The sequence below is a fragment of the Rhea americana genome, unplaced genomic scaffold (genome assembly GCF_003343005.1).
Source record: "Rhea americana isolate MKP2758 unplaced genomic scaffold, rheAme1 scaffold_274, whole genome shotgun sequence".
In the NCBI taxonomy this organism is placed as follows: domain Eukaryota; kingdom Metazoa; phylum Chordata; class Aves; order Rheiformes; family Rheidae; genus Rhea; species Rhea americana.
In genome coordinates this window covers 468,862-487,450 of record NW_028186395.1, presented here as the reverse complement: position 1 = coordinate 487,450, position 18,589 = coordinate 468,862, and the positions used below count along the sequence as shown (strand labels likewise).

The window sequence follows — 18,589 nt, the reverse complement described above, 5'->3', positions numbered from 1 at the left end:
TTTTACTTTAGTCACCCAGCAAGAGATGGAGTTGTCTAATGTGGGGTTTGGGGAGTCCTTGTGAGGGAGTCCTCTATGACTGGCTGAGCTCCAGGAGTAAATGCTTCTGCTGTGTGTCCTTTCTCTGGAGCTATGTTTGGCTTTTTAAGAGTGTGAATTCTCTCATCCATGCCTTTATTTTCAGTAACCTCCAGAACATAAGAATTTGCTGAAGCCTAAGCTCTTGCTTTTGAAGAGCCTGACATTTCAGATCTCCTTGGTCACAAAGAAAACATCAAAAATGTCAGTGCAGCTGAATCCAGCCGTGTCTGCAGGGAGCCTCAAATGTTTGCTCTCAGAAGAGATGAGATGCTTCCATTTGCCCTAGGATGCCTCTGGCTCTGAACCTAATTCAGCACGCAGGTGGTGGTATTCTGTATTTCGGTGCTGGCTGGTTTAGCAGAAGAGCTCCGTGTATGAGGCATCGCTGTTGACTGAAGCTGCATAGATGTGATAACAGCTTGGGGAGGAGGGACAGGTATTTGCTACCAGCTGCCAAGTTGGAGAACTAGGAGTTCAAACAAAATGGCAAGGGATTTCAGTTCCTGCCCACTGGGCCTGGAAGTGAAACTTCCTCTATGAAGCAGTCATGAATAAACAAGAGCAAAAAGGAGATAAGAACTTGTTTGTCAAAATCTGTGGTTTTCTTACTCTCAAAATGATTTCTGATTCTGACTATGGTCAGGTACCTAGGGTTTTGGCTAAATGAAATTTCAGAGCTAGCTTTGTAAAGCCAGGGAGGAAGAAGTGTTCACTCAGTGCATTCTTGCTCCATTCCGTTCCTCTGCCAAAGCATTTGACACTCATTTCCCACTTATTGCAGCATCTCAGACCCCTCGGGCATTCGGTGTCCCAGGAGGGCCTGCTCTTCTCTCTCACAGAAGGGATGTGTAATTATGTATATCCTATATAGGCTTTGCAATTAAGTCCATACTACTTAAATACCAAGTCTGTGCTTGCCATGGCTGGATCCTGGGAATGGGGTGGGAAATAGGTATCATGGGCATGGGTCCTTCTCAGACCCTGACGTGAAATGGGTGCCTATGAGGTCTGTCAAGTCTTGTGAGCTGAGCCTGGTGGCCGAGTGCTCTGAGTTGGGCTAGCTGCCTCATCAAGCAGCAGTAGGTTGTAAAGGTCTGCTCTTCTTCTGTTGCTGTGGTTTCATTAAAGATGCCTGCAGTGGCATCCCAATGATTTCTCTTTTTCTTTGCCAGAAAAATGCATCTCAGGCCAAATCTGAACCAATTCTTTCTTTTAATCAGCCATCACATGAAGATGGCAATTAGCCAGACTCTGTACATTACATAGTCATTTTTTATGATTTTAGTCCACCTTCCTCCCTTTCTGCTGGGATTGCTCGCTGCAGGAACAATTATTCTCTATTTATCCAGCTGCTCTTTACATCAGCAGACCGAAAAAGTGATTTTTCCACATTGCAGCAGTGTTACAAACTAACAGCTCCTATCTGATATTTAGAAGGGATAAAGCTACCAAGGTGCTCCTAGTGATGGTAGGTGAATTTTGGATATCCGATCTTTGTACCTCCAAATGAATGTTTCTCCCCAGATGATCAAGACAAGCAATGTGTTTATTGCTTGATGAAGTATCCAGTATCCTGTGAGCAACACGTAGGAATGGCTATAGCTTACTGCTTTTATCCTAGGAATTTCCATCTTTTCCAGTCCAGCTAGGTTTCGAAGACAGGTGCTCAGCATCTTACACCTAACTACTGTGGGCTGACAGCAGAGTTTCTGGAACTGCAAAACTATTGGCACATTTGAAGGTTAAACTAAAAGTAGCTATGCCTGGGAGATCTGACACCAAATGTCTCCGTCACATTAACTCTAAAATATGTAACTCACCACACCCATAAGAAATTAAAACCCCCAAAGGGTTTTAAAAAAAGTGCAATTGGGAGAAATTTGTCTAAGACAGCAGCATCAATCTAGTCGAGTGGGTAGAAGAGCTCTGCAAATTCTCGGCTGCGTTTACACACGGTTTCCAATTTCTCTGTYGCTCTCCAGGGAGCGCTTGAGGATGGTGCAGGGGACTCTTGGTCCTTTGACCCTAGTAGCTTGGCTGTGTTGAGAGCTTTTCAGAGTTGTTTTTGATTATTATGAGCCAGCAGATTTCCAACGCAATCTTGTTTATTTATCCAAAACTGTACATAACGTCCTGGTTCCCTGAACACAGTAGGAACAGGCAGCAGGCAATTTTTCTCCGTGGAAGCGTTCAGGTCTGTTTTCCCACAGTCTTTATGCCTGAGGCTCTTACAGCTAACCATGTAGCCTCAGCTGGAAAACTGTGATCGCTGCTGCTTCTGTGACTGCGAGGCTGGCTGACACCCACTGGCTTTCACCGCACCTCCTGTCACCGCGTCACGCTGATCAGCTGTGTCATCTTTCAGCCGAGCATGTTCTTGGCGCAAGGATGCCCAGCGTGGTGGGACCTCACTGCGGCCTCGCGGCAGGGACTTCCACGTGCTGAGCTGACTCTGCGTTGTGGCCTCGGAGCATTTGCCAACTCGCTGCCAAACTGCTTAAAAAAAATGAACTTGGTTGGTTTCCAGTGTTTTTGAGAACTGTAGGGCTTCACTGCACTGGCTGCACCTCTTATTGCCATCTCCAGGGCTTTAGCCTAGAGAAGTGTGGAGGAGGGCAAATGCCCAAACAGGCATGCTACTTAGGAGAGCAAGATCGCGCTCTGCACATGGCTTACTTGCTGCTACTAGAGCTGTATCACAGAATAGAATGATTGACAGTTTTGGAAAGAGATGTTTGCTTACGTCTCATTTTGAGGTCAGCTGTTTATACGTAGCCAGAAGCACATTTTCTGTCTCTCTGAAATAGCCCCTAAACTTTTTGGTGCCCTGGGTATTGTGCCGCTCTGACTGCGGCACGCGCCCCGTGTCGAACACTTGGGAGGTTGTCAGCAGTACGCGATAGTATCATGCATACTGAAGATGCCGTGATTTGCTTTTGAAAGCCGAGATTTTTCTCTAGGATTAGACTACCTGATATCCTGAAACACGTGGAGATACTGTTGTTCCCTCTGCATCCCACTTGACTCTCCTTAAGGCTCGGTCCCGTGGCAGGGCAGGGCGGACACATCTGCAGCGTGCACGGAGCCCTTGAGCTGCCGTGCCGGGTGGCGGTGGACGGCAGCAGCGTAGTGCTGCCGTGCCCTAACGGGGCTGCAGCCGGGCTGGCCTGTCCCCACCTCCCGCACTCCCGGGGAGAAGCACTGCTTCCTCCCTAACTCCATCCACTGCCTTCCTGCCGCCGGGGCTGCGTCCACCGCGGTTGCTATTACTGTATCCTAGAGCCAAGGAGCAGGGCGGAGGGTGCAAGTCCCCGAACCTCCCCCCCGAGAGCGGCGGGGTGGGGACGAGCCTTGGGCTGCCGGCGGCTCCTGCCGCCGGGTCGTCGCCCTTCCGGCTGCTGGAGAGGCTCCCGGTTGGAGCTACTCCTTGATCTTTGTCTGCGTGAAGTCTTAAGTGCCTCTAATCCGTTTTTCCACATCCTGCTGGACGGCGCAGCCGTGTTTTCCGTGCCGGGAGCAGGGTTCTCATTTTCTGCTGCTCCCCAGCGGCAGGCTCGGAGCTGGTATGAGCGTTACAGAATGTCCCTTTGTTCCCGCGCTAGGCAAAGAAAATGGATCACTAGTACAAGTTCCAGGCCAGCAATGTTTATTTGTTTTAGAAAAAGAAAAAAAATGAGTAAAACTAATATTTAGATCTCAGGAAGGGTTTCTGTAGTCTGTTGCACAGAATCGGGCCTGTGATTCCCCAGACCATAAGCAATAAAATGCATGAAACAAAGTTTCCTTTGTATGTTGGGATTTTTCCACCTCAAATTAACTCAAATTTGTTTGCTCAAATTACCTCATACTCCACCTTGGATCCTCTGTGTCCATTCCTTCTCTGGCATTAACATGCCTCTGATGTGCTTCTCTGATTTTCAGCAAACAAGCAAGCTCCTCCTGTCCAGTGAACACAAATAATGCCAAATAATTCTGTTTACAGCTGGACAGGCTGCCGCTGTACTCCGGAAAGCTACTCACTTCCGTATATTCAGCTTCACCTGAGCTGAGCGTCTCCCAAAGCATGGGAGCAAGAGAGGAGAGGGGGTATCGAACGTGGAGAGCGTGGCCCAGGGGTGCTTTTAAAAAGCACGAGGAACACTTGCACTTACATACCAGCGTGGGACTGTTGTCCCATAAGCTATTTTCTTCTGCGGTTGTGTATCTGCCAGAATATATTCCTTTTGCTTTCTCTGTCCCCTGGAGAGTCTCTGCTCCTTTGCATGGGGAATGGGCATCAGGAGAGAAGCCTACTTAGTTTACGTGTATTACTGAAAGGAAAAATTATGCTAAAAAGGATGAGAGTGCCTGGAATATAAAGCCTGAGAAACAATTTGGGGAGAGGACAGTGTGCTCACCACAACGGAGCAAGGCCAGATCAGGCCAGCATCAGCTCTGGGTCCCCCAGGAGGGGAGGATCAATGCATTAGCTTCGAGGCAGCTCTCTTCGAAGACGCATTTCATTTTTCTAGCTGCTCTCTTAGCCCACAGAGCGTCCCTTTGCTGAACCATGGAGCTGAATTTCTTATGAGCTGTTGGCTTCTCCAAACCGTTCGCTCCCCCCAGCCCCTCCAGCTGCTGTTTCCAACTAGCAGCTCTTTCAAAGTGTTGGATCGTGAGGTCTGGCAGCAGAGGGGTTTGGAGAAGCAATGCCGCATGCTCGGACCACAGTGTGCTGGGAAGCTCTGGATTGCCTCGGGCAGGAGGATGGGGCCACCTTGATGTTGCTGCGCTGTTAGCTGAGCTGTATGAATTATACATCACACGCTGCCAGGCTCTTTGGTTACAACTGGCAGCAGCACATAGCACACATCCAAAAGCTTGGTAGCCTTAGAGGAGGTTAAGGAGTGCAAGGAGAGGACCCTGTGACTGTGGTTTGGGGACTGCAGAGGAGACACGGAGCTGGCTCCCAGTTCAGTGGAGCCTCCTGCTGTGCTGTGCACTAATTACTGAACCTCTCTGCAAAGCGGGAGCCTGGTTCCTGAAATCCCAGGGCATCACAGGATGCCCATCGTGCTGCACAGAGTGTCAGAGCTTGGTCCTGCTGAAGTGCACTGCAGGCCTTCATGGCCTTTAGGCCTAGGTCCTATGCAAGCACCAAATATTAATTATTAATGGCACTTCTTCCCAGAAGAAGAGATTTGGACTCTGGCGGTGAGTTATTTCCTTGCTGGGAGAGAAGTGAGTGGGTACAGACACTGGATGTTGTTTCCCAGTCACTATTTATTTACAGCGTGCACATAATTCCTGTTTTTGTTTAAGCGGGGATGGATATTAAAAAGCAAAACAGCACCACTCAAAGAGTGAGAAAGAGCGGTCATGTTCAGACCCTTACCCATTTCAGATCTCCCTGAGCCTCCAGGGCTCTCCAGGGAGTGTTAGTGATTTTTAAAGAGCGGGCTTGCAGGACCTAACGCGCCCCTGGCTGCCCGGATCGCCTGCTCTGAGCCATCTCTTCCCACGTTGGGACATCCTCAAGGCACCTTTCTGTCGCTTAATACCTGCCAATTCTTCTGTTCACAAAAGGCAACGAGAGGACTGGTTTCTGACTGCTTGTGCTGTGCATTTGACCTAACCTTCTGCATAGGCAGAGCCCCTCTTAACCAGCTGGGATAATTAATTATAATTGCCCGGGGGGGGGGAAGGTTTCACACAGCAGCAAGGGGAAAAAGAGAGTGTAATAGCAGAAGAAAAACACAATGGAAGAATAGCAGAATGTTTTAGGTACTCAGGTAGTGGGAAAGCGTTGGAAGCTATTTTTAACTACTCTTTTGAAATCAATTAGATTTGTCCACCGTTTTCCCTTTGAAGTGAAACAGGCATATTGATCACATTGGCTCTCACTGGTTGAGTAATTTCATCTTTTTCCCTGCTCAGCTTTTTCTTTCTGGAAAGTTGGAGCGCTTTGCATTTTTGCCTCACCTTCTAGTTGATGATGGCCCAGCATTTTCCAAACCTTCAGTTAGCTTGTACAGCCTCTGATGAGGGAGGTGAGTCTTCATGTCTCTTTTGGAGGTGGAGAGGCTGAAGCACAAAGATTAAGATACCCTCATGCTGTTTGGTGGCTGAGCTGAAACCAGAAGCTAGATCTGACTCCTTTTTTTTCGTTCTCAAACTACTAATCTTTGCTCTTTTTTCCACTCTGCAATGTCTTTCTCCAGCCATCCACAGTCTAGAGGCTTGAAGACGTCTTCCAGCTCTTCAGAGATCCAAAGCTGCACTGCTGGGAAGCAGCTTTCTTGGAGATACAGAAATGAAAAGAGGACTCCAGGCCTGAATTAGTGAGTGTAAGAGATGAAAAATGGCCTGGTATACCAAATAAAGTGGAAAAAGTTTAGGGAGCAAAGTCAGAGAAGGAAGCAATGTTGTTACGGTCAATCTTTAAACACTGTGATCAGGTCTGTTAGTGGAACCAAAGTCCTGCGTGTTGATGCAGGCAGTGAATCCTGCTGCTCATACTGGTTTAGATGCTATGGATCGTGCAGCAGTTATGAAATAGCAAAGCAAACCCCGCAGTCTCTCTCTGAGCAATCCCCAGGTCTGCCAGAGGCGTTACCAGCACTTCATTCTGGCTGGAAGTGCCGCTCTTGGCATTGCACAGGTTCTTCCAAAACCGCGGGAAATGAGCTACCTTTTCAGACCCCTTTTGTGATAAGTGCTTGATTCCAGTGTGCACTGTCACAGCATTTCACGCTGACACACTGTCTTATCTAGAGATACGGTTTCTCCTTTTTCTCTCTCACCTTAACTCCATGCTATGCAAAGCAGGTCTATCTGATCTGAGCCATCTGGTCCAGTTAAATACGAATATTTTTAGAACAGGAAACTTTCCTGGGGCTGTAAATATGTTGCCTATTTCCTATAAATACTTATGCCTTTGCCTGTTAGTTAGAAACAAGCCTAGCGTCTGAAGTCCTCCCTGTTCCTCTAGGACTGTTTTCCAAACTGCAGGCATTGCCTGGCACAGCATCTGAGCCATGCAGCCTTCGGCCCTTGGCTCTCCACTGTTGGGTGGAGCACCTTCTCGGAGCAACAGGGAAAACAGTCCCTGCAGCTTTTCCCAACCAGACCAGTTGCAGTGGGTGATTATATTTCAGATGAGTCTATTTGTTACTCAGTTCTTATGCAGATGTAACAAATCTTTTAACATTTACGTGGACTCTTGTAGGTGCTGGGAGTTGTATGTGTCTGCCAGACTGGAGATCTGTTGTAAGTGTCAACTCAGCCACCTTCTCTCCTGTTTTTTTTTTTTTTTTTTTTTTTTGTATTGAAATAATGCTCAGGAGATGGTGGGAGAAATTCCTCTGCTGTGCCTAGAGCAGGGGATCTTTCAGGTTTTGATCCTGTGTTCAGCTGAAGCATTGTGCACAAAGCAAGCATTGCAACCTGGTCTTCAAGTCTTAACTCAAGGGACCAACAGAAAGACATAGATAATCAAAATGATTCCTCTGATGGGTCAATTTGAAGGTCATCTATGAGAGAGGTTTGTGAAGTGGAGGGGGATGGCTCAGCTTGGAGCTGAGGTCTAGAACCATGAGTATTTTTACATAAAAGCAGTGAGGGAAGTGATGCAGAGAGATGAATGCCAGACTGGATTTTGTTGCGATGAGGATGGTTCTTGTGTTTGGCTCTTGCTTGAGAGCAGCACGTGCTGGGAGAGGAGGGAGTTACAGTGCAGGGAGTCAGGGGGATATGTGAAGAACAGCTATTAGTTAGCGAGGGGTCAGGAACCTGCTGTTTATAATCTATAACTCTTGTTTGTGACTATGAGTGACACCTGAGCTGCTCCCTGAAAGCATGTTAAAACTATTCGTTTTTGGCACTTCTCCATCTGCAGCCTCAAGCAGTCCTCAGTTACCAGCCTTACTTTGTATGAAGTCTTCAGCAAGTCACCTTCCTCTTCCTGTAAATGAAGCAGGTGCGTCTGAGGTGGAATTTAAGGGCTTTAAAAGGAAATTTATAGGAGCTGTGTTTTATCGATTGTTTCCTGAATAATTTATGGCAATGATCCAATTATGGAGGGATTGCGAAGTGGAGAAGTGAGGACAAAGTAGGAGCCATTGATTTCTGGGTAAGAGCATTTATCCAAGTAAACCTCTGGGGTTTGTAAGGAAGCGGATGATCGAGGAGTCACTCAGCTGCTGTCAGTCTCAGAGGTGATGCATGGTGCAGTAAAGAAGGTCCATAGCACTGCAGCGTTGCCAAATTTGCAGAGCTGCCTGAGGAGGGCAGCAAAAATTAGAGTGGTGAGCACAGCGCTGATGTTTTAGTAGCACATTTATGAACTTTGCTAACCCATATTTCCCTCGCAGGGTGTTTCTCTTGTCTTGAGAGTGCCAGCCTTATGTTTACAAGAAGGAAGCAAATAGCTAAACCAGCGTATTGTGCAGAACAGTCTGTATTTGTACAAAGAATGAGAGCCTCTGCTAGAGCTGAGAAGGGATTCCAGGTTACCTACACATATGGATGGGAACATAGGGAAGACAGGAGACACAGGAAGAGTATTGCCAGCAGGTCAAAGGAGGTGATCCTGCTGCTCTACTCAGCCCTGGTGAGGCGTCATCTCAAGTACTATGTCCAGTTCTGGGTTCCCCAGTACAAGAGAGACATGGAGCTACTGGAGAGAGTCCAGTGTAGGGCCACAAAGATGATCAGAGGGCTGGAACATCTGCCCTATGAGGAACGACTGCGAGAGCTGGACCGCTTCAGCCTGGGGAGGAGAAGACTGAGGGGGGATCTAATCAATGTGTATAAGTACCTGAAGGGAGGATGTCAAGGGAACGGGGACAAACTGTTTTCAGTAGTCCCATGTGCCAGGACAGGAGGCAATGGACACAAACTGAACCATGGGAAGTTCCACCTGAATATGAGGAGGAATTTCTTCACTGTGAGAGTGACATAGCACTGGCACAGGTTGCCCAGAGAGGTTGTGGAGTCTGCGTCTCTGGAGATATTCAGAGCCCGCCTTGATACAACCCTAACATGCTGTGGGTGACCTGGCTTGAGCAGGGGGCTTGGACTAGATGATGTCCAGAGGTCGCTTCCAACCTTACCCATTGTGTGATTCTGTGATCTGCGAGTGATGAGCCACATATGTATATAATATGTACATAATAATATGTACATAATATGTACATGAGGTCATGTACATATCAGCTGAGGTAAAGTGTGCAGTTTTATATCCCTCTGCTGTAATTCAGTTACATCCATTTGTTATTGTTGCTACTGAATGCCCTGCTTTTGGCTCAAGCACTTAAATTGTTACCTTCCCCATTTGTCTTTTATATTGCTTCATAACTCAAGTCTGGCAGAGCTAGGAGGGCTCTAAGTAAAAGCTGTAAGGGCAACATAAAGTAACGTAAGGCTGAGATGTTAGCACAAGGTGCAACCGGAAAGGAAGAAAAAGCTGCCCAGGAGATAGCTCTGAACAGTAGGATGCTGCAGCGGCTTGGAAACTGGTGTCCACTTTCTTGTCTTCAGCGTTGGGTGACAGTGACCGGCACTGGTTACCTGCCAAGCCTGTGCGCTTTCCTTTAAGCAGGGACTCACTTTCACTCGTATAGCTACGTGCATCCAAGGAATTTCAGATTGTGTTTCTGCAAAGCAGCCTGCTCCTGTTTTTTTGTTTGTTTGTTTTTGTTTTTGTTTTTGAGTCAGTGGGGCCAGGCTGATGCTCTGGGCGCTGCTCCTTGCAGCTCACTGCTTTGCCCCAGGTGGGGAGCGGGAGTCTCTTTTGCTCTGAGCCTGCAAATTTGGAGGGGAGGATCTGCCTGTCTCCTTGTAACTGTAGCAGGACTGTTGGGGGACCAAGTGGGGAGGATACTGTTTATTATTCCTCTTTCCTGCTTGCATTTTTAATACAGGTGTCTTTGCAGAGTTGCTGCCCTAGAGTTCCTTTTAACCTTGAATTGGCCCCATTTGCAGCTGCTGCCTGAGTGATTTTTACACGAAGCTGGTGCAGTAACCATAATARGAACGGGTATAGATTGAACAAGGAGCTAAAAATAACAAAGGATCAATAACTAGCACAAACTGTGGCTGTATTATATTTTTTTTAAAAAAAAAAGGGGGGGGAGGGGGGAAATCTGTGTATTGACAACTCAACAAGACAGCTTCCTGTAAAGCTGCAGTAATAATGTGGTTGGGCTCCCTGCCCATGCTACATGGTGCTGGGAGGGGATGCCCAAGCCTGGAGCAGTTACTGCTCTCGAGGGCTGAGAGCTAAGGGGTAGAAGCTCCTTGGTACTTTACTTTTGCCCATCAGTCACTTGAGTATTCTCGGGTTTTTGCAGACCCAGAGCCCTTGATTTATCTTCTGCTTTGAGAGATCTGGGAGCCAGAGCCATTTCACATGTACTGCAATAGTAGCATTAAAAAGAGTTTAGACTTGCATTGAGCTTATTCCTAAATTCTGCTCTGAATAGAGTATTTTCCTAAATCAAGATTTGCAATGATATTTGGATACTAGTAGTGCAGTGAGATTTTCAGACGTGTTGGAACACCCAAGTAGCTTTGAAATCTGGTTCCAAAGTGCTTCACCGCATGTAGTGTGGATTTGTTTTTGAAAAGCAGCTGATCCACCAGGATTGTAAAGATTTCGTGAATATCTTTTTATATTGCCAGTGTTAATGGGCATAGGGTTTTACGAAGCAGGTTCATTGCTGGATCACTTCTGGAAGCTTGAAGATCAGAGTAGCACCTTGGTGTGAAATAAGTCTRAAATGTTTTGGCTATACTGCAGTACAAGCCCGTAGTTCGGAGAAGAGATTCTTGCTGATCTCCAGCAGATCCCTTGAATTGCTCTGTTCCCACATCTACCCCCGTGCAGGGGTCCCATATAGGAGAACAAGTGCTCACCCATTAAGTTGAATTTATGCTGAGTGTGAGTCTGCTGAGTGCTTGTCTGCAGAACAAGAGTCTCCTATTGGAGGATTTGAAAGGGTAGACGAACATTTGAAGTTCTTCTGTGTTAAGATGATCTAATCTCCCAATTCAATTTAAAAAAATGCCACAAACACCAAACACTCATCATTAATTGAGTTTTTCCTCTAAATCACAATATTACAAATATACCCAGGTGGCTGGCTTTTCACTTCCTTCTCTTGAAATACCAAATTCAACCAATGCTTTTTGCGCAGCAGGAGGTGATCACCAGGCTCCATGGACTGGAAAACTGAATCTAGCGTAATAAATACTTCAATGGCACATCCTCCCCAACCCAAACTACTGTAATGCAGAGYGAGTGACTGCCACCTCTTTGACTCAGGTGATATGCTTAAAGCAGCTGAAGCCTGGAAAACATGAAGCAAGTGGTGTTATATATATTCAGTGGTTGTCCACTGAACCTGCTGTTCTTCTTTATATATTGTTCTGGCACATGTAAGGTTTTCAGGGAGAGGACTTCATGCGACACCTCACTTGTGGATTTACAGCGTTGGGGATGCGCCTGGCTCCTGATGCGACCTGGGAGGATTGAGGAGGGCAGTCGTGCCAAGGAGCATTTCCACGAAGCAGTCAGGAGTGGTGGTGCTATGCCACATTGCCCGTAACAACTGCCCTGGAGAGGCTGGGCTGAGCTCTGCACAGCACCTGTTTCCACACGTGTCTCCTGCTGACAGCTTTGGACAGGGAGAGTAGTTGGCATTTGTTAGCTTGGAGTCCAAGTCAGGCTTTGTCGCACGCTTCAGAAAACACCATTTCATCTTTTTCCAGTAATTTTAAGAGCTCTGAAAACCTATTTCCAAAGCCTGGAGTCCCAGTGCTGCAGCAGAGTCCCAAGGAAATCCTGGAGTCCCAAGGTGCTGTAGCAGGTTATCATGCCAATATCTTGTGGGGCAGGATCTCAGGGCCTGCAGGTCCATCCAGGACAGCAGWAGTTGAAATTTGTCCTGATCCTGAGTGCAGAGAGATGCTTTGGGAAGATTGGTTTAAATGGCTCATGCAGTCTGATGCATCTGGAATTGCATCCCCCAAGGAAAAATAATTTAAGTGACAACTCCCAGTGCAGTGATGACGTTTGCTGTCCTTGCACACAGAAACAACCTGAAGGTATAAATATATCTTCAAGCTCACGTAAGCCCAGGTTAATATGAGTGAGCCTTGGCCAAGGGCGGGTCCTCCTCAGGCTGTGGCAGGGACAGAGGAGAGATTTCATCCAGATTCAAAAGGGAAAAAGAATCATATGGAAACTATTGCAGTGGATGCACTATGAATCCATGGGATGCTGTCCTTTTGAAAGCAGTGCTCCATTTTGGTTCTCTTCTCTCTGGGAAGTCTTGAGAAATATAGAAAGATCAAGAGGGAGTGAAAGATAATATTAGTCATCAAAGAGGGAGGAGGCTGCAAGGGAACAGGGTTTTAAAAGGCTTCAGGGTATTTTTAGACTTGGGAAAATGAACAGTGGGAAAGAAGAGAGACAGGAGAACTTTTAGAAAGACATAAATGGTTCCTGTAGAGAAGTGGACATAGCTTTCCACTTCATCTTATCATGGAGCATGAGCTTAGATGGAGGTTCACTCAAAAAAAAAAAAAAAAAAAAAAAAAAGCAAGAAGTGTAAAGCCAATAAAATAAAGTGACTTCTTGATCATCACTTGACTTGCCAAACTGGCTGTAATGACAAAAGGCCATGTTTGCCAGGACCTCTTATGCCTAGTTCCCTTTATTTTGGTGGGAATTGGCGCCCTCATCCCTCTTGATCTGAACCACACTTATCATTTGAGCAGTTTGCAGGATAATAGCAGGGCTGCATCCAGGAGGACTGAGGATTTTTTCCATAATATTGTAAAGGGTCTCTGAGCTCAGCGAAGGGATTTGCAGCCTAGCACAAGAGGGGGGTGCTCTGCTTTCCCCTGGCCCACCAGGAAGGCTGGAGAAGGAGGGATCTGCTGCCGTGACGGAGCCCCATGTCACCACATCTCTTGTGCAAGATTTTTGGAAACTCAAGCGTGTTGCCCCATCCCTACAGTGTCAGGAGTGGGAATTACGAAGCACCATATGGCAGGAGGACCAAGGAGACCACTTCAGCTGGACRGAGAGCAGATGTGCGGAGAAGACAGCCGCTGGTTGGGGCTGCTGGGAGGGAGGAGAGGCTGGCAGCCGTCCCCGGCGGCGCAGAGCTGCCTTGCAGCATGAGAGCCGAGGTGGCAGCTGGAGGGATGGGTCTCCAGCTCCCATCCAGTGCACCCCTTCCAGTGCACTGTGCTTTTTGCAAGGGCATTTGCTGGATCCTAACTAGAGTACATCAGCCCTGAAAGGGAGATGGTGAAGCTTTTTAGGGCTGGTCCTACTGAACCACTTCCTAAATTGCTGGGGAGGGTGGCTCTTCTGGAAAGGAAGGTTTTAATAGCCTTGAAATAAAGTGTGTCAGCTTGCATGTACACCTGCAACGTGGAGGATAACTGGGGCACTCTATAATCCACACCGTGCCTTCTGCTGCACTGGCCCTGGCTGGATTGCCAGCAGCAGAATTGAGCCTAATGGAGCTAAGCACAGAGGCTGCTAAAAGCGTAAGCGCTGCTCTCCGAGGCTGTACCCGGGCACTAATGGAGGAGGGGGAGAGGCACAGCCACCGGCTGCAAGGTTGCACACTCACCCGACGTCCCCCTGCTGTCACCTAGGGCTGTGTGTGCACATACACATGTGTGTGCACGCACATGGGCATGCAAACTTCTGGAGATACGCAGCAAGTTCACTTATCCTTGCACAACCTTAGATGGATCTGCGCTGTGCCTCAGGCTGGCGAGTTAAAAAATTGCTTTGTATGTAAGTATGAAATTGCTTTGTATGCGTAGCACTTGGAGGAATCCGTACTGAAAGCCCGGTGGATGCTCCTAAAGCTGGAGGAAAAAATAATAATAATAAATAACAAAAAAAAAGCAGCAGATTTGTGCCTGAGTGCTTCAGCAGCTTTATGGGAGACCCTGAGGAAAAAAAAAAAAAAAAAAAAAAAAAACATCCTCTGCTACAGCGAGCTGTAGGGCTGTGAGCGCTGGGCGGAGGCAGCAGCGGGCTCTGTCCCAGGATGCGGTGGTGCCCCACACCACCGGCCGCTTGCTCCCCTGCGGACCCCACTGTGCCAGTGCAAATACTTCYTTATGGCCGTGCGGCAAACCGCCTCGGGGAAGCCCTTTGGGTTTAGTCTAGCCCAGCAAAAAAGGGGAAAAAAGTAGCTTTCCTCAGGGTGAGTTCTCCAAAATGTCACCCCAGGTTATCACACGAGCGCCTGCCCCAGCCCAGGGGGAAGGATGCAGGCGTGGGGGCCAGGGGAAAGCGGTTCTGCTTTTGCCAGCAGTAGTGACAGTTTACAACATCTTAACCAGATGGTGGAAATGCAGTGTTAGCGCCTTGCATGCTCAGGGCTCTCTGAACATTTTGCAGGCGTATTTTCTTTATTTTCTTCAAGTCAGCAGGGGAAAAGGCCTGAAATGGTACCCTCTCTGCACTCGGTGGCGGGTTGGCTCTCGGCACGGCTTGGCCTCTCAGGTTCCTTGCTTCTCCTGTGCATTTGCTGCTTTTGGCTGCTCCAGTGGGAGGTGTGAATTTTAGAAAGAGGCACCATAAAAAGCAAGAGCGCCCAGTGCAGAGGGATCCTGCGCTCTCTGGGATGCTCGTCCTCACCTTTCCCTCGGGACAGTCCAGTGCTGGCCATGCCCCAGCTTCCCCCAGGCAAGAGGAACAGCATTTCAGGATCTATTTATCAATCCAATTTGTCCTTGTGGTTTGCACGGATCTTCTGCCCCCTTCCTAGCTCTCTTGGCCATGCACACTGCCCTCCTGCTCTTGCTCTCAGGCTAATTTTTTTGCTTTGGGAGTGGAGCTTTGCTTATCCTCGAGAAACTCCATTTTCTCATTGCTTTGGGGACTCTTCCTAAATTGCCTTTGAATTTAGCCTTTTCTGTAGCTGCCTTGGCTCTTATTTTTGCCCGTTAGCCTAAGAGCTTTCTAAGACYCCTCCTTGCTCTGAAGTTGTATGGACTTTAAGCTCATCCTTTTGAATACTTCCCAATRGCCTTCACAGTCTCGTCTCTTGTTATCCCCCAGAGGCTCAGACAAGGGGGAGCACACAGCGACTGTGGCCGGGGTGCACAAGCCCAAGACCTGTGCATCCTGGCTCTACCAGCTTGTCAAGCCTTCAAACTCTGTCTCTTTACCCTGTCAGCAGCTTCATGGTAGTGCTGCGTTGTTAGTATGATCTGGGAAGAGATTTCATGACTGATAAATGTTCAGTTCTTTGAGTTCCTGGAAACAAGTGGGAGGCAAGGATCAAATTCAGCAGGTCTCCCTGGATAGTCTTGGGAACTAGAACGTCTATAAAAGCAATAATCTTGTAGCATCCAAGGTAAAAAGCTTTCAGTCAGGCTTTGGGTTTTGTCTCAAACACATTAGAGGGAAGTCCACCCATGAGACAGACTTTGTCCCCCCTCCTCTGGGTGTGATTTCCCACTCCCAGTGTGTCCCTTTGCATCCCTCACTGGAATCAGCATCCAGAAATGTGCTTTTCCTTCCATCCATTCCACTGGTGAGGACATTTTGAAGACCCTTTACTGCACTCCAAACCTACACAGGAAAGGAGGTGCTTTGCCTTCAGAGCACTTGCAGAGGGGTAAAACCTCAGTCAGGATCATCTCCTCCTCAGCTCTGCTATCTTGTGTTGCCGATGGAGCAGAAGCCTGGCAGATGCTAAGCCAGGTGCATACTGGGCTCCAGATTTTAGCTCCAGGCTGGCAGCAATGCGAGGTGGCCGCTGCTGTGGCCACAGCGGGGAGATGCCTGGCACCTGCTGGGGGCATCCTGTTCCCGGATCCGTATCTCCCTTCTTCTCTTTGAACTGGCTCTAAGGACAGATGAGTTGTTTGGCTCAGGAGGRAACTTGTGGGAAAGCTTTATTTTGAAAAAGAAGGGTTAATGATAACAAGCTGACTTAATTTGTTGTGAAATGCTTTATGATAACTGCTCTGTCGGAGGGCGCGGTGGGATTAAAGAGGGATCTCTGGAGCACAAAGGCTGTATGTAAGGCCATCAGCGGGAGATAAAACACAGGGGGAGCCTGCAGCAAGGGAGGAGCAGCTGCACTCAGAAGGGGACGTGTGCAAGGGTTTTGATGGTATTACAGGGCATTGTCAGTAAGTAAGTCTAATGCGCGGATCCTGCGACTTGTTTTTAAAGGTACATATTGCCCATATAGGTTACGTTGGAGGAAAATTCACGTCCATCCTACACGTGTCGTGGGGGATTGGGTTTAGTTGCACACGTTCTCTTTGTTGTTCGAGTGTGCCTTGCAGGGAGTACTGTTTGCATACATGCCTTAAGGTCTCTGTACATGCAAATGAGGCATGAAAACCTTGCAAAGAAGTGCTAATCGCAGGGCTGTGGCGTCTTGGAGCTTCCCAGCTGCAAAGGCGTGGGCTGCATTCCCAGGAGGAGAGCGTGCTACCTGATGGAACCTGGGACACAGAGTCAAGCAGTGTTTGTGGCATCCAGTGTGGAGCAGTACAAAACCCAGCTGATATTGAATTAACTAATTCTAGCGTTTTAGGCAAGATGCATGGTCCCGTTAGCCAAGGAGGGACACTGGAGGGGGGCAGGGGGTGGCGGGGGAGGTCGCTGCATTACACGCTGCTGGGCTGAGCGAGGAGGACGAGGCCTCACATCTTTCATGCCAGAAGCTTTTAGAGGAAAGGAGCCACAGGGTTCCCACCTACGGAGCAGCTTTCCTGTATCCTCGGAGTTTTCTCCAGCCACCGGGTGCCAGTTATTATCTTGTAAAGCAGGCTGCGGTGGTAAGCAGTGGGCTGAGATTGTCCCTAAAGGTTGTGATCACCTTGCAGGTTTGTGGATATCTTTAGGACTTCCTCTGCATGAGCTTGGACTAGTTCCCAGCAGATTTCTGATGACATCAATTTTCAGAAGAGTATTTGCTTTAAAATAGGACTGTGCACATAGTCTGTGCATAGACTGTGCAAAGCAGCCAGACGGGTCACAGCATTTGTGGCTGAATCAAACAGTAAAGGATGCCCCTCAGTCTTCAGCTGTAATGCATAGATAAGTTACCGAGATTTACTTATGGGATGTAATGGGTAGRCTTCTTGGTGGCTAGAAATTGCTCACCTGGATGCTTCTTTCAAGCCTAAAGCTGTCTGCAGGTTGAGGAAAACGTTTGCATGGGAGAAAGATGTATTGTGGCTAAGGTGTAAAATTTTAGCTCTGTTTTTAATCAGACTGGACAGAAGGTCCAACGAAACTGAAGAAAAAATGGTGGCCTTTCGAGTAACGCTGTTAGTGCAACTCATTTAAGTCATGCAGACTGCGCAATTCCCCCATGAGGTTCTTGCCAAAATTTGTTCTTTGCAGAAGAGACCCTCATGCAGCCCAGGAAGCCATCAGCTGGTTGCCAACAGAGTTGTCCCAGCGGGATCAGGAAGTGTGGACAGAGCAGAGCTGGGTCCTCAACGAGCAGCGCCCGAGGCGACACGTGCATGCGCGTCGCCTGCACCCGGTGCTCCGTGCTCTTCCCGGGCTCACACCATGTACACGCTGTGGCCTTTAGGAAAACTGCCCGTCTCTGCCAGGCTGACCATGCTTTTAAGGAAGAGGTGCATATTTGCACCCCCTTGGGTGCCTGCAGTGCACGTGGTGCATGGGATTCCGTTATCTTATTAAGAAGAGTAATTTACAGGCCAGTGACCATCCCTTAATAAGTGGCTGAGCTTAGACTAGACTATAATAATCCCAGGGGATTATTATGTTATCCAGGCTAGCGCCACAAGAGCATGTTTTTTTTCTTAGCGCTCTGAAGTTTCTCCTCTGCCTTCTGCAGAAAGCAAATTGCATTTTATTGTCGGGGTGCTTTTACACCGATTTACTTTGGGTCTGCTTTCAGGGCACTTGGAGAATAACAGAATCACTTGGCTTTCTGCTGCACCTTCCCTCCGAAAAACATTGGTAGTAGTTGGGCCAAGCTAAGATATTTATCTGCTGTTGCATTCCCTCGCTGGCAGGAGGCAGGAGGCATCCGCTGGCCCGAATGCTGGAAAAGGGCTGGGCGGCCGCTCGGCGCGCCGTGCCTGCACCACGAAGGCAGGCTCCTTCGCTGTGCCACTCGAAGAGCTTTTTTGGTTGCAACCGAGATTGCAGCCAGCGGATCCGCATAGCAAAGGGGGCTGCGTGCGGGTCGCTGGCGGAGACTGCCCCCGGAGAGGGGCCGAGCCGGTGCCGSTGGGCCCCTTCTCCTGCCTCCGCGAGCGTTTGTTGCTGCTCCGGAGACACTTGCCGCGGGGCCGCAGCGCCGCTCGCCTGCAGCGGCTCTTTTGTTATTCAAAGCGCTGCCAGGCTCCGGCCGTCCCATCCTGCTCTTCCTCCCCCTCCTCCTCCTCCTCCCGCGGCTCGGGGCGCTGCTGCCAGCCTCGCCGGAGGGGCCGGGCCGCCCCCCGGCGTCTGCGCGCACCATCTGCCCCCACCACCACCACCCCC

General features: G+C 48.6%; 1 protein-coding gene across 1 annotated transcript in view; it reads left to right on the top strand.

The window, feature by feature from the left end:
• HIP1 (huntingtin interacting protein 1) overlaps positions 1 to 18,589 on the top strand; it is a 67,350-nt gene that overhangs the window by 10,085 nt on the left and 38,676 nt on the right. The window lies entirely within an intron of this gene.